This window comes from Palaemon carinicauda, chromosome 11 (genome assembly GCF_036898095.1).
Source record: "Palaemon carinicauda isolate YSFRI2023 chromosome 11, ASM3689809v2, whole genome shotgun sequence".
Taxonomy (NCBI): Eukaryota; Metazoa; Arthropoda; class Malacostraca; order Decapoda; family Palaemonidae; genus Palaemon; species Palaemon carinicauda.
Genome location: NC_090735.1, coordinates 77,946,395 through 77,951,394, shown reverse-complemented (window position 1 = coordinate 77,951,394; position 5,000 = coordinate 77,946,395). Strand labels below are relative to the sequence as shown.

At 38.0% G+C, this 5,000-nt stretch overlaps 1 long non-coding RNA gene across 1 annotated transcript in view; it reads right to left on the bottom strand.

Annotated features, from left to right (window-relative positions):
• The window catches only part of LOC137649713 (uncharacterized), a 30,828-nt gene extending 28,043 nt beyond the window's left edge, over positions 1 to 2,785 (bottom strand). Inside the window, exons 1-2 of the long non-coding RNA XR_011045834.1 lie at positions 2,247 to 2,785; positions 1,165 to 1,322 (exon numbers count right to left, since the gene is read on the bottom strand). This is a non-coding gene — a long non-coding RNA (uncharacterized lncRNA). The remainder of the gene's footprint in view (positions 1 to 1,164; positions 1,323 to 2,246) is intronic.
• Positions 2,786 to 5,000: the final 2,215 nt, after the last annotated feature.

Genomic DNA, 5,000 nt, shown 5'->3' with positions numbered 1-5,000 from the left:
GTTGCAGCAAGACCACGGACATCCTGTGTTCTAAGGGAGGGGGGGTGTCCCTGGTGACGCTTCCTCTTGAGATTTTATATGCTCCCATAATTTCTTCTCTTAGCCAAAAAAAAAAAAAAAAATACTTAACAGGATGACGTGACAAAATATTTTTACTGTATGAGAAGTCATAAGCAACCTAGTTGTAGGCTATCAATTCACAAGTCTCCCTAAGGTGTTAGCTACGAATGCATCCGTATTTATGTATACAAAAATAAATTTTGTTTAACAAAATTGTTATTCCTTATCATTGCAAAAACGAATTGTTCAACAGCATGTATTGGAGCTAAACCTTTGACATTCTATGTTACTGTTTAGAAAGAACACTGCTTTCACACGAGCAATGTTTGGGTACACCAGACTTTAAATGGGAGGTTTCATTGCGACAAATTATTGATTACATATCACAATTAGCCGTTCGGATGAGTTTCTCTATATGGAGGCCGACACAACCTCCCCCACCCCCTTTCGATGAATTTTATCATTATCAGAGACAAAATAATAAAGAAGAAACTAATTGTAATCAAACATTTGTGTCGATTTATTACAGGAGAATGGAGGAGGACAAGGCGTTTGTCAGTTGTGCCACCAGACAACTTTAACCTTTATCATTTACTCAGCGCTGGAGTGTGTGTGTGTGTGTGTGTGTGTGTGTCACTTTCCAGTCTTCCCCTTTAATACAAAATATGAAAATACATTTCATCCCTACCATACTGTGGGAATAAAAAACATACTTTCGCAAACTGATTTTTTATTCTTAAAAAACTCGACTTTGTCGGAAAAATGGACAAATACCTTTCAAAAGAATTAATAGCATTTGGAAAACTACCTGACAGATATGGAAAAATTAAGAGGGAAAAATTAAGAGACAAATAATAAGAAATTGTTAGGTTTATTTGTACAAATAAGACACTCATAACCCACATGTAATATTCAATTCGAAATATCTACAAAGACTATGAAAGTGGTCGGGTGATCCAAAAGGATATAGAGTACTCAAAATAAATGCGGAGCAGAGAGAGAGAGAGAGAGAGAGAGAGAGTGTGTGTACTTTAAATGTAATGGGAGCAAATAACCGCCACTGCTCTCAGCAAGTGGATATGTAGGTCTGCAAGACAAACCAACCTTGGAGCCGGGCTAGGAGTGTACTAGAATCACTGTGTAGCATCGACGTCGATGAAGATTTTATTAGTCAAAAGTGAGGAGGGAACACATCAGCTACATTCGAAAATGATGAATGGTACGGTGGTTAAAGGGATTCGTTTCTTTCTCCAAAGTCACGCCTTCAAAAGAGATGAAGTCTTATCAAAGAATGTTCTTTTATGTTTTTATATATTCATGACAAGGAAAAACTACACAACTACGCTAACAAATTTATTTTTCAACAACCATATTTAAATAAAAATGGTAATAATCCTACACAAAATCACAATAGTTAATGGGATGATATGTATACAAGCTATATCGAATTCTATTCACTATCCCAAAGAGAGAGAGAGAGAGAGAGAGAGAGAGAGAGAGAGAGAGAGAGAGAGAGAGAGAGAGAGTTATTCGTAGGTGGAACTCCGTGGAGGGCGAGGTGGTGGAATGATCCCGTCTAATAAACTTAATAAAGGAATGGGGTCATCACACCCCTACCTCTCACCCACCCACCCTCTTTCGACTTTATAGAAAACAGACCCTTCATCGTCCTGCCCACATGAGTTCATCCTGCCTCCCACCTTCATTCGGCTACAATGACGCATAGCAGTTATTCACACATCCTGAATACACGGCAACATTGAGTCAAGCATTCCAGAGAGAGAGAGAGAGAGAGAGAGAGAGAGAGAGAGAGAGATTAGGAGAGTTATGCTGGTGTCAATTACCTCATCCGTAAATACTTTAATAAAGAAAAAAATCAAGCACGCCATTGCATTAGCGTAATAGATCTGGTGGTTTGACAGCAACAACGATACTTCTGTGTAAATTGATCTCCAAGGTCAAAGTAGTTACACAACAAGAAACTCTCTCTCTCTCTCTCTCTCTCTCTCTCTCTCTCTCTCTCTCTCCTATACGTACCCACATTTCAATGATCCACGGGTAATACCATGATATGCAAAACAAGGCGTCCATAAATAAAAGTAGCGAGACGTGAATTTAAAAGTTAAGGATTTCAAAAGGAATTCACGTTCATTTCAAAATGGCCATGTATAAAGCAGAATACTTACACCGTGGGTTTCCTCTTCATTCTAAAGTATCAAAAGGGACGGATGTGTGTGTGTGTGTGTGTGTGTGTGTGTGTGTGTAGTCACTGAATGGTAATGTAAGAAGGCAATGTAGTGGCGGCGGCTCTTCCCTCACACGACAAGAACAGGGGTCAGAGGAGTTCCTAAGACCCAAACCCATCGAGCAGCCCTTACCTGTAAGAGAAGAAGGAAAATATCAATACAAGCACGACCACTGAATCATCGCCACTTGTCTGCGAAAGCCTTATATAGGAAACAATTGTGGTTAAAACATCCTACCTCCTCCTTATTCATTATGGCAAGTACAGTTAACAATAATGTAAGATGACTACAAATGAAAAGATACAAACCGTCGTGCAGTGAACAGTAGGGACGCGAAAACAACACTGAGTTTGTTACCAATCAGTAGCCATCACCTTTAAGGGCATACGTTAAGTCTTAGAAAACCGCTGCTTTTAATAAAAATTTGACAACAGTCCTGTGACTTTGACCAAAACCTAGTCAATTAATGACACTTCAAAAACAAAAAACAGTATAAGATACTACCGCTAAATAATTATGGCGTCCTTTAACTGGCTAAACAGTACTACATTGGATCCCTCTCTTTGGTTATGGCTCATTTTCCTTTGCCTACATATAAACCGAATAGTCTGGCCTATTCTTTTCCCATTCTCCCCTGTCCTCATAAATCTGATAACACTGAGATTACCAAACAATTCTTTTTCGCTCAAGGTTTTAACTACTGCAATGTAATTGTTCAGCGGATACTTTCCTCTTGGTAAGAGAAGAGACTCTTTGGCTATGGCAAGCGGCTCTTCTGGGAGAGGGATACTCCAAAATACCATTGTTCTCTAATCTTGGGTTGTGCAATAGCCTCTGTACCACGGTCTTCCACTGTTTTGGGGTAGAGTTCTCTTGCTTGAGGGTACAGTTGAGCACACTATCCCATCTTATTTCTCTCCTTGTTATTTTGATTTTTTTTTATAGTTTATATATAATAGATTAATTTAATGTTATTTTTAAACTTCTCTTGTAGCATATTTCCTTCTTTACATTCCTCACTGAGCTACTTTTTCTGTTGGAACCTTTAGGTTTATAGCATCCTGCTTTTACAACAATGGTTGTAGTTTAGCAAGTAATAATGTGTGTGTATGTATGTATGTATGTATGTATGTATGTATATATATATATATATATATATATATATATATATTTATATATATATATATATATATATATATACCCCATCTATATACACATACAAATATACATATATACACATATATATGTGTGTGTTTATGTAAGTGAGAGAAGAGAGAGCAAAATTAAACTTGACAAGCTAACATGAACCAAACTATTAGCGGGTTCAAGCCAGATGAGAGGACTTATGATAAACTTTAACTTAAAATAACAATGACGTCACAGAAGTTAAATGGTGTCATAAAATTCCCCTTGAGAGTTGCAATTCTGTTTTCTCAGGCCACACTGCGGATTCTTCTGTATGCTATAGCAGCAACTCCAAGTAATGGATGATTTCTATTACGATGTCCAAAAATTTGTCGTGGTCTGATAAAGCTAGGGTTGTGCCAGAACCTTTTTCTGCTTCTTGGATATACTGTATTAAGTATTATTTCGAACCGATCCATACCACCACAATATCAGTAGAGAGCAGTGGCGTGTATACTTTTGGAATATTTTTGTTTTATACATTTGAATAACGGGGGAGGGTGGGCTGTGGCACCCTAGCAATACTAGCTGAACTCGGTTGAGTCCCTTGCCAGGCTGGGAGGAACGTAGAGCGGAGGTCCCCTTTTTGTTTTGTTTCATTTGTTGATGTCGGCTACCCCCAAAAATTGGGGGAAGTGCCTTGGTATATGTATGAATGTACATTTGAAATGTTTTCATTATTACAAAACAACCGCAAAACACACTTCTTTAAAATATGAAGCTATAAACAGAAATCTAAATACTCATTTGACGAGTTTCCAAATTCTAAATCAAACTATGTTGGGCACTTAAGATTGAACTAAGTCCATCATACCAACAACATACCATCATCTTCAAGATATCATCGAACACTACTCAAGAGATATATGGGTCACTCACGAGAAATCAAATTTCCCATCCAAGCTTTTCTCGTCAAACGCATTTGTTAAAATAATGCTATTGATCAAAGACCAGACGTTGTTACACTGAAAACCACGGCCGCTGCTTCCTGCCTTCTTTCGCAACCCAAGAAATCATCCTTGACGATGGAAGTAACTTGAATCCAACGCCAAGGATCGGATTACCACAAGAGAACACAAGGGGACTTAAGCAGAAGAGCCTCAGGCAGTGAGGGCTATAAAGCTACATTCTACTGTACAATGAACCAAACTCTTCCAACAAAAGCAGACACTTTTTGAATATGGCAGCAGAAGGGGTATGTAATATAAACTGCTAATGTTGCTTCCTTCTTCCACATAACACACTGCAAATTTTTAAATGAAAGACCTATTACAACCCTCTTTCAAAACGTTTGTCTTGGATACTAAATACTATCACACACTTACTAATGTTATAGTGATGAAGATAAAATATGGAAATATGCATGTTGCATCTATTCAAAACTACTCTTCATGTGAACGCGTTAGCTTTTATCAGCGCCTGATCTGTGTATCTGCCGCCTATTCAACCGAAATGTTTCTCTCATCAAGGAAACTGAGGGGTTTCCCCTTTAAAAACAGTCAAGTACTG